General features: G+C 41.3%; 1 pseudogene; it reads right to left on the bottom strand.

The window, feature by feature from the left end:
* Positions 1–3,895: 3,895 nt before the first annotated feature.
* LOC105516894 overlaps positions 3,896–11,449 on the bottom strand; it is a 9,450-nt pseudogene continuing 1,896 nt past the window's right edge.

The raw sequence follows: 11,449 nt of genomic DNA, 5'->3' as shown, positions 1-11,449 counted from the left end.
GCCCCTAAATGCTCTTGCTCAAATGTTCAATGTCCTTCGTGCACATGTGGCAATACCAGACTTGCAGAAATCACACGTGGTGAGAGACAAAGCCTGCTGCCTGTTAGCTTCAGTGTCCAATGAGACGCAGCAAGCTGTCATCTCTTCTTTCTACACTCCTGCTTTTATTGCACATTTTCATATATGTGTTATTCCATTTTTCAATGTTGTATTCCATTGGTCTTTCAGACTAATGATGAAACAACACAACACAACACAATTTTAATTTCCAAGTCTTTACAATATTTTAAAAGGGAAGTCACTCTTTTAATTTTCAGACTTTTCATGGGTATTTTAATTTGTTTGCTCTTCTTTGCAATAAAATTTCTATATCCTCAACACAGATGGAATCTATATCAGAGTTAAAATCAACTTATTTTCTTTTCTTTATTTTTTTAACTTTTATTTTAGTCTCAGGTGTACATATGCAGGATGTGCAGGTTTGTTGCACAGGTAAATGTCTGTCGGCGGGGCGGGGTTGTTGTACAGATTATTTCATCACCCAGGTGTTAAGCCTAGTGTCCAGTAGTTATTTTTCCTGATCCTCTCTCTCCTCCCACCTTTCACCCTCTGACAGGCCCCAGTGTGTGTTGTTTCGCTTTATGTGTCCATGTGTTCTCATCATTTAGCTCCCACTTACAAGTGAGAACATGCCATATTTGGTTTTCTGTTCCTGAATTCCTTTGGTAGGGATAATGGTCTCCAGCTCCATCCAGGCCCTTGCAAAGGTACATATACTCCATGGAATACTATGCAACCACAAAATCAACTTATTAATTAAGGTACCTTTGATGTCTTAACAATGCTGACCCTGCCTAATCATGTAATGTCTTGATTTTCATTGATACAAATCTATTTTTATGTTTTTAAGAAATATTTTGCACCAATTCCATACTAATTGAATCATTTAAAATAATTTTGTTTAAAATTTTGGCATTATCTCTTTTCTATCTATGAACATGAACATAAGACATTCTCTTTAATTCAATTAATGTAATTTATTGTGTTAATGAATTTCCTAATGTGACGACTCTCACTTGCGTTTCTGGCATAAAGGGATTTCCTAATGACCTAATATTTTAATGGGTTGGCACAATGGTTTTTAGCATTCAAAAATTTTACTTTCATATTAATATGCTCTAATTATCTATATTGGCATAGTCTATATGGCATCAAACAAGTAAAGTTATCACATTTTTTTCATTTTAAAAATAGAACAGTTTTATTCTGCTAGTTCCATAAAAACAATGTAAACACAAGCGTTCTGTACATCTTGCTGGTGAATTCACGTAATGCTTAGTTCCCTGATCCTTTGACCTCCTTGTCTTCTCCAGTTATTTTCTGTTTGGACCACTGGCCTCAGGAGTGGAGTGGCTTTAGGGCTTAGGAGAGAGCAATGTGGCTTTTTGGTATGATCTGTTTTATTGCTTGCCCTCTCAGCACACTCCCATTACTCCTAACACAAAGTTTGAGATTTAAGCCCTTAAACCTGTAAGTTTCACCATCAGCTTTTTCTTTTCTTTCTTTTCTTCCTTCCTTTCTTCTTTCCTTCCTTCTTTCTTTCCTTCCTTCCTTCTTTCTTTCCTTCCTTCCTTCTTTCTTTTTTCTTTTTGCCTAAGCATTACTAGGGACTTAAATGGGAGACTGGTATAGAAAGTGATGAGGAGCCGAAGCCAACAAATTGCTTTAAACACAAGATGAAAATGCTCTGTTCCGTCCACACAAAGCATCACTTAACACTGGTGTGAGGCAGCTCACTTAGCTGTGGAGGAGTCCTTGGAATTCGATCTCAGAAAGACAGTTCCAGCTTTAAGACAGTAAAACCTTTTGGCAATGGGCCAATTAAGAAAGAAAGAAAGAAAGAAAAAAAAGAGTTCTACTTTAAAGACCTTGCAAGTGGAGAATTGTCCTACAAAGATTCTTGGAAATGTTAACAGAGGTAACTGACATGGGTAACTGGGGGCCAACCAGGAACTACTGTCAACAGCCCAATCTCAGCAAAACCAGGACAGCCAGTTAATAGTTCCTTCAGTTCTCTGATGGTTGCAAATGTGATTTTGTTTTATTTAGCCTTGTGGAGGTTCTGAAGCAAATATAATTTTAAAGGAATTAGGAGCCAGAAAGATAAATGCAACTTCTTCAACTATGTGACAGGGCAGACTGGTTAATCTGGGTTCCCAGAGTGTGGAGCAAGTGCTCTGCATCAGAGAACGGCCCAGGGGGAGCTTGCATGATGCTGAACCCCACAGGACAGAATTACTTCAATCGCCTACTCCTGACTACTACAAGGAGGAAGTAAGTCTCAGTGTCTCAGTTTGGATCTATGCTCAGATTTATTTTCTTTTCTTTCTTTTCTTTTCTTTTCTTTTCCTTTCTTTCTTTCTCTCTCTCTTTTCTTTCTTTCTTTCTTTCTTTCTTTCTTTCTTTCTTTCTTTCTTTCTTTCTTTCTTTCTTTCTTTCTTTCTTTTTCTTTCTTTCTTTCTTCTTCCTTCCTTCCTTCCTTCCTTTCCTTCCTTTCCTTTCTTCTTTTTCTTTGGAGACAGAGTTTCCCTCTGTCACCCAGGCTGGAGTGCAGTGGTGCGATCTTGGCTCACTGCAACCTCCACCTCCTGGGTTCAAGAAATTCTCCTGCCTCAGCCTCCCCAGCACCTGGGACTACAAGCGTGTGCCACCATGCCTGATTAAGTTTTGTACTTATAGTATAGATGGGGCTTCATCATGTTGGCCAGGCTGGTCTCAAACTCCTGGCCTCAAGTAATCCACCTGCCTCAACCTCCTGAAGTGCTAAGATTACAGACATAAGCCACCGCACCCGGCCTCTGTGCTTTAATTTCTACTCTTAGCTAATCTCTCTAACACACATGTCCTTCATTAGGTAAAACTGGCTCGGTAGACTAATTACACCTGCCCGTGTAATACAAGCCCCTCCCTGGCTTGTATTATCTCATTGTTGCCTTCCATTTGTGACAAGTCCTATGAATTTTCCTTTTGAGGAAGTGATACAAAATTTTCTTTTCTTGAACAGGATTTTTAACTCAAAATAATGAGACAGTGTAAACATCTTGACAATTCTGGAATGTCTGAAAGTTTGAGATAAAGGTTGTCTAAGAAAAGCTAAGATTGCCGTAGCTGTTTTATGTGTGGTATCTGGAATATGGGCATCAGGAACCAAGTGATGCCACTGCTACTCTTCATATTTTACCTAAACAAGTGACGCTGACATACTTAAATGAAATTTCAGAAAAACCATCTGGAATTGGCCCCATCCTGTCCAGATTGGAAGGTGTTTGGGGATCAATGAAACATACCAGAAATACTTTCCTTCCCCCAAAACACATGTAGTGAATGTGAAAGTATTGATACTAATTTAGATTGTGAATACATATTAAGTTTTGCTTCATTGATTGTAGCACTGGCAGCTGTTTTGCAGAACACTGCATATTAAACTGTAGGCAGCGGACAACAAATATAAGTGGAAGGGGATATTTAAAAGCCAGTTAAATTAATCATTGCTTTTTAGGAAACTGAGCCAAGATTAACGCCCTGGAACTTTTACAGACAGACCCTTGCCAAAAATCTCCCAGAAGGAACATTTGCAGACTATTTTGTCTTGAGATGTTAACCCATCTGTGATATCTTCCTGACAATACAAGTCCTATAATGAATAGCATTCACAAAATTTATGAAGCAAAAAATTAAAATTGTTCAAAAGCCTGAATTTTACTGGCAAAGTTTATCCATGAGAACATAGCAATTAGCCCCCTACCCCTCCAAAAGAAATCCTACAACCTAAAACCAATCCAAATTGTGTAATTTAGAAGAAATAGGCTTTCAGTGCCTATGACTGAAGAGTTCATTAAGGTTTTGCAGCTGGAGGTTTAAAAAAATCCCACTTTGCAAAACTATCTGACAATCAAGAGCACAGAGACTAACATAATGCCGATTCTCACTGGCGCAAACAGCTTGTGGATTGCATAGGCCACCACAAAGGTACTTGTACCTGCTGCCATTTTTGACTGTATCAGGGACTCTTTAAATCCGACTTTCAGCGGGACTGCAGACATGTCCACACCACTTGACACAACCATGTAAAATACGCCCAAGGAGATTAATGAGATTCCAGTGTACAATGACACGTCAACAGTGCCATATTCTTGAAAAATCTTCTTCAGTTGCTGTGACTTGCTTTGCTTTTTCTCCTCTGTGCGGCTGACCCTACTGCCTGTTGTCTCCGTGGCCTGGCTGAGGTCACGGCTGCTGGCGGAGCAGCCGGGCATCTGGCCTGGGCGGGAGCAGGACCAGGCTCGGGGCGGCGGGGCGCAGGGGGTGGCCGCGCCCAGGAGCCAGGTGGCACAAGGCCGGACCCGGGCGCCCACCCTGCCTGCCAGGCCCCGCCCCGCCAGCAACACGGCCGTGGCGCACAGCTAGGCGCTGCCCGTGTCACTTTTATATATCCTTCCTAAAAACTATTGGGAAGATTGGTTACTTTGTAACTTTTAAATCGTTTAAGCGGTATTGGTGTATTAATTAGTTCATGAGTCAAATTTTCTTTTGGACAATATAAACTTGGTGCTTTCTTGTGTGGAAAACAAATCTTTAATAGATGTTCTGTTTCTTCTATGAATATTATTTAATTTAGCATGTCTATCTCTATGGGGTAAATGATCTTAAAATACATTTCCTAGACTATATATGAGCCACAGTTTAATGTTAATTTGCATTGAATCACACTATTTTGTCTCTATTTTTCATTTTAATATTTGCCTTTAAGTTCTTCTCTGCACTGTAACCTGTTGACATCTCCTTCTCAAGGTCTTTGTGCGGTCCCATCTATTTACAATTCACTAATAGTTTGGCTCAGGAATTTGGGGGTTAACTGAAAATCAGATTTTCAGCGGAGGCAGATCTCAGAGAAGCGGGGAGTCCGGTAAGACACATGTGCTTTGCTGTCAGTCTCTCATGTCTCAGACTCAGCATGTCCTGTTCTCTCCATGTGACCCCTGTCTGCCTCCAGGGATCATGGAAAAACAGAGCCTCTCCCATGTTCATGTCTTTGAAGATGCTTGGTAGCAAGTTGTCATTTTTCTGGTAACTGGAAACTAAGACAAAGTTATTAAAAAATAACTTTAAGTCATCAAATATGTACTGTCCTTGTAGCCACAGGTGAGATGACAGTTGCAGTTCTCTGGGGGAGTAAAGTCACAGGATCACAGGCCCATATCTCAGACCTCTATGCACTCATTGGCTGTTGTGAACATAAACCTGAGCCCATTGTCCTGGCAGCAGAAAGAAATCAGGCGGGTAGTTTATATTTCAATCTGTAAGCAGAGTCTATTGTCTCTGGATCAATAGACAGAATAAGTGCTCTTTCCTGTAAAAAAAAAATTCTGGGTCACGAACTGACCAGGGCCAAATCCGTTCAGGAAAGAGGAAATAATTACTGAATCATGAGCTTTACTTGTGTGGAAGTAATGGCTATCCAAGACCATAAGCCAATCCATAACTGTCCCTAAGTTAATTGCATGTAATTCTCACTGATGTCATTGTTTAATTTTGATGTATGATGCCACAAAATTTGTTTTCTGAAGTTTCTCTAGTATAATTTGAAAATTAATCTGATAGCTGCTCTATCTTTTCTACAGGAGTTGAAACATTTCTAGGATTAGTAGAGGTAGTTCTTAAATACCTCCACCCCTGTAATAATGTATAAGATGTAGCTGATTGATTGATTTTATTTTATTCAGAAACAACAAATATATATAAGCTTTATACATACTTTGTGTATATTTTGTATTTAACGGAGACTGATTTAGTGGTGACGGAAAACAGGCGGTATTTGCAAATTATGACTAGACTATTTTTATTTGATTATTTTTCAAACTTTTGTGGGTGCACAGTAGGTGTATATATTTATAAGATTCATGAGATGTTTTGATGATGTGCAACGTGAAATAAGCACATCGTGGAGAATGGGGTATCCATTCCCTCAAGCCTTTATCCTTTGAGTTACAAACAATTCAGTCACACTCTTTAAGTCTTTTTAAAATGTACGATTAAGTTATTGTTGACTATACTCACCCAGATGCGCTATCAAATAGTAAGTCCTATTTATTTTTCTGAGCTTTTTTTTTTCTTTTTTCTTTTTTTTTTTAACCCATTAACCATGCCCACCTCCCAAGCTCTCCACTGCCGTTCCCAGTCTCTGGTAACCATCCTTCTATGCTCTCTATTCATGAGTTCAGTTGTTTTGATTTTTAGGTCCCACAAATAAGTGAGAACATGTGATGTTTGTCTTTCTGTGCCTGGCTTATTTCACTTATTTCCAGTTCCAACCATGTTGTTACAAATGACAGGTTCTTATTCTTTTTAAGGCTGAATAGTAGTCTTTTGTTTAAGTACCACATTTTCTTTATTCATTCATCTGCTGATGGACACTTAGGTTGCTTTTAAAATCTTAGCTATTGTAAACAGTCTTGCCACAAACATAGGAGTGCAGATATCTTTTTGATATACTGGTTTCCTTTCTTTTAGATGTATACCCAGCAGTGGGATTGCTGAATCACATGGTAGCTCAATTTTTTGTTTTTTGAGGAACCTGCAAACTGATCTCCATAGTGGTTGTATTAAACTACATTCCCGCCAACAGTGTCCAGGGGTTCCCTGTCCTCCACATCCTCGCCAGCATTTGTTACTGCCTGGGACCCACTTGAAAAGGGAAGGGAGGAGAATTGTGAGGGTTAAAAAACTACCCATGCTCACTACCTGGGTGATGAAATCATTTGTACCCCAAACCCCAGTGACATACAATTCACCCGTGTAGCAAAACAGCACATGCACACACTGAACCTGAAATAAAAGTAAAAAAAAATATATATATATATATATATCCATTGGAGGGAAAAGGATGGGTAACAAATGGTCCCCCAAAAGATAAAAATCACACAACTATCCAACCAAAGTGACTAATTCCCCACCAGGAATCAAACCCAGGCTATGGCAGTGGAAGTCTGGAATTTTAACCAGACTGCGAGGTGGAGTGGCCAGCTGCAAATTCTGCAGGAGAGTCACAGCAGGCACTTGGAGCATACGACAACTTTAAACTTTGCTTTGGGCCAGATTTTCGCCCTTTAATTTTGTCAAAAGAATTTCTAAGTATAGCCAGGAAACTACTATGAATATTTATTTTAAATTAATCTTTCCATAAATACAAATGAAGCAATTGTTTAGAATAAAAGATCTCTTTTTCTAAATTTAGGAGTCTTTCTGACATGAAGGATCGGTTTTCTAACCACTAATGATTAGAATTTCCAATGGTGAACTTATTTCAGTCGTGACTCAGTCCAGCAAGCCTGTTCATGAAAATCCCACAAGGCAATTTTACAGTTTAAAATAACTTTTACCATATAAACAAAAGGTATTCCTGGAGACAGCATAGATGAGGCAGCCCTAATGATCCTCAAAAAATTTACTCTCAGAAATAGGCTTAAGATGGCAAGAGCTCTTGTTGCCACAGATGGTTAAGGATGGTGTTTGTGCACACAGTACCTCCAGTAACCCACAAATTAGTGGGGGACTGCCAGTCACGGATGCCTTAATCTGCGATACTAGGGAGGCCCTCCTGAACGTGTACTTTTTCAGTACTAATTACGCAACAAGAGTTGATGTGACATAAGCCCCCTAGGGATAGGACTTCTTAAGACAAATTCTCCTGAGAGCTTGACACATTTGGAACAAAAAGTGTGCTGCCTAAAATCTTGCATGTCTGAGGTCCCCAGCCAATTTTAGACTGACCACTGGATGTGACCCAAAAATCACACTTCTCAGACGGTGGCGACCAAGAATGCTCCCACTTGGTTAAAAGCCAAGCTCTCAAGGACATGAAACAAGATCGGAGGGGAGCTTCATGTTGTTTTATTTGGGGAACAAATAGTAAACTTTGCCTGAATAGACACCAACACCAGTCTGATCAGAGCCATAAGTCTGACCAGTCTTAGAAGTGGCTCGAGATTGGGTTTCTAGGGATTCTGAGCCCCTGTTCTATTCTGAGGTGCCCTTCTTTATGACAGCACAACCCAGAAAGACAAAGAGAGAGTGAGAGACTATTTCTAGGAGGAAAAGGGATCAAACAACGTGATTATTCATGCCAAAGACTACACAAGAGTCACTACATGTACGACTAGTCACACAAATCTTTTTCTTCCACTAATCAAGATTTTATGGAGAAAGAAAAGGCAACAATTTTCACCATCTGCTCAAACGGATTCCACACAGAGGCCAGCAGCCTGGCTGGTAAGAATTTTGTACTCTTCTGCCAGCTGCTCTGGTCCTGGGTTCCTTTGGCTGCAGCTTCTGGAAGAGCAGGCTTTGGTATTCTGCTCACAGCCACAAAATGATAGAGGACAAGGGAACACTTCCCCTTTGCGGTCTAAAGTTTCACTGAAAAATCAACTGGCCAAATGCAGATTAATAGGAGAAATGGCATGCAGGGTTATTGATGCGCACAAGGGAGAACCACAAAGTGATGACTCCAACTTCCAACAGTGCTTAGCAGCATAGCTACCACCTAGAGGCCATGAACAATGGGGACTCAGAGCATGGCCAGAAACAAGTTATGGCAAAATCAGGTTATAGTGGCAAGGCAGGCTATAAGAGAGAAGAGAAGGCCTGGCTTGCAAATGAGGTCTTGTTATATAGATGATACTTAACAGCCAGCAGCCCTCAGAGAGGGTAGATGGTAGAGGTTCCTTTAAAAGTGAGATGAAATATTTGTATTTACTTCACTGCACTAGCCAAGAGTATCCCCATCTGTTCTCAGAAGCTCAGGCAGGTAGCAGCTAGATGGGACTGGAATGAAACACCAATGAACTGTACTGGGTTCCACAGTCTTTTGAAATCTCTATTTTCCCTAAAACATCCAGGCAACACTCTCTGACCTCTCCTTTGGTGGGAGACTGACTTCTCCCAACCACGAAGGGAAGAAATGGTCCTGGTGCTCAAAGTCCAGTGTGCAGCTGCATCTTCCCGCTGGACCAGAAGATCAACACTGGGTGGGAGCCCAGGGTTTTAAAATCGCTGATTGGGAGAAACAGTGTGGCTGAGTCTGTCAATCGGAGTGTTTTACACATAGAGGGCGCCAGCCAAAATATAACTAGAAATAAACCGATACACACACACGTTAATGTGTATATGTGTATATTTTAAAATATATAAAGAAATATATACCATATGTAAATATATGGTAAACATATAAGTAAATAAGAATTAAAATAGAGATATTTACACATAAAGTATGTGATGCTGTCTTATAATCTGAGGCGATGTTTCTTCATGTAGGTGAGAGGCAACTTATGTATATATAACTAGAGATACTACATGTAGTTACATGTATGAGTATGTATTTCTCTGTATATATAAATATATTTATCTATTAAAAAACATGATCTCCAAATCTCACATAATCACACGTGTCCCCCCCGTCACCACAGATGCAATTGCACATTCCCTGGAGGATCTCACATAAACACACTCACACACACATGCGCGCATGCACACACACATGCACAGACACACACACACACACACACACACACACACAATGTACTTCCATGTTCCCAGGGAGACTCTGCTTTTCTGCCACCTTGTGGCAGCACAGGGAGCCAAAAAGCCCAGTTTTGTAAGACGTTTTATAGTTGGCAAATACCTGGCCATTGGCCTTCAACCAGAGCAAGCCCAGCGGCCATTGCCCTCTAGTGGAAAAGCTGCCCGCACCTCCAGAACCTCTCAATGAGACTAGGCGCCCTTGTTTTGAGTACATAAGGTGGGTGCATCCAATGGTGTCCCACATCCGGTGGGTGAAGAAGAGGCTTTCCTGGGAGAAGAGAAAATGCTGGGTCTGAGCTGCAGAATGCACTGGGGGAAGTGCAGTTGTGGGGGGTTACAGTGGTACAAGGCCAGGGGAGGACTGGGCGGGGTGCCCCTGAGAGCTTCTGGATGCCTAAGCCTACGCAGACTGACAAAGCTTGTTAGGACAGAGTCTCATGGTCCCGAGGAATACCTGGATGAAAGGCAGCAGGAGAGCCGTCAGCCTGAGACCTCACACTAGTGTGAACAGCAGGGAAACAGGGGTCTGGCTTAACAAAACCCCCTGGTCTGCAATGTAGGTGGTTGACAAGGAAGAACAGTTCAGTGGCAGAGTGCTGGGTACTGCCTTCCCAGCTGGAGGAATAATGCCCGTCCCCACGCCAGGGCCCAGCTTGTGGCTGAGACGGTCCATTGTGGTGGATTCAAGTGCGCTTGCTCCAGTGGGGATGCTACCGACAACCCTCAGGCCTCGGGCCACACACACTGTTCGCTTCTTGGCTGGCTCGCGCTTGCCAGAACAAGGCTGGAAAATGCATGACTGCTCAAGCCAAAGAAATGGATGATCTCTGCTGTTATTAGACCCTCAGGGAGACAGTGACCAGGTGGAACTTGAGTGTAAGAACACCTAATGTGATCAGCTATCGTAGGCTTTGGACGCTCCCATTCATGCCAACACAGCTGGTCAGCACTCTCTGTCCATCTCCAAACTGTGAGTGCAAGCTGGCCCGGACGCCAAGGGAAGTGATGTCTCTGATCTGGACATCCAACGTGCAGCTGCGTCTTCTCACGTGACCAGACGATCAACACTCGGTGGATCTCAGTGTTTTAAAATCACTGATCTGCAGAAACAGTGCAGCCCAGTCTGCTAGTCTGGAGTGTTTCACATATACAGGGCACCACCTAAGATATAACTAGAATTAAATATATTCACACACACAAATGTGTTTGCATGTAAAGGTATAAGGGAGTATGTAGCATGTAAAAGTGTATCAACATATAAATCAAAATATAGATGTGTCCATGTAGATCTTTGCTGCACTCTCCGCCAGTGTTTCTACCTTGGTGTTTCTCCATGCAGGTGATTAGAAAACATAAAATATACATATTCTTATGAAGGAATAAATTTGGTATAATTATATATATAATATATATATAAACACATATTTAAAATAAACATATAAATACAAACAATATATTTAAAATAAACATATAAATACAAACATACGTGTATAAAACAAACATCCAAAATTCACTGAAAAACCCACACGTACTACAAACAGACGCACCTGCATGTATATTAGAGGCCATTGATCCCCTGGGGCCTTCATGCCACCTACTAGCAGCCTAGGGAACCCTAAAGCCAGCAGGAGTCCTTTCCTGCCAGGTCCCTGTCACCGGTCCTGGATGGGAAACACCTGGTTATCTCCCTTTAACAAGAGGCAGTCCCAGGGCCATCACCCTTCATTGGGAAAAACGGCCAGTTTCCCAGAACTTGCGCATCAGGTTAGCTGGGCTTCTTTGGAACACTTTAGGAGGGGGCAATACGATA

The sequence above is a fragment of the Colobus angolensis genome, unplaced genomic scaffold (assembly GCF_000951035.1).
Source record: "Colobus angolensis palliatus isolate OR3802 unplaced genomic scaffold, Cang.pa_1.0 Scaffold293, whole genome shotgun sequence".
Classification (NCBI taxonomy): Eukaryota; Metazoa; Chordata; class Mammalia; order Primates; family Cercopithecidae; genus Colobus; species Colobus angolensis.
Note: the sequence above shows the minus strand (reverse complement) of the source record. Positions and strands in the feature narration are given on the sequence as shown.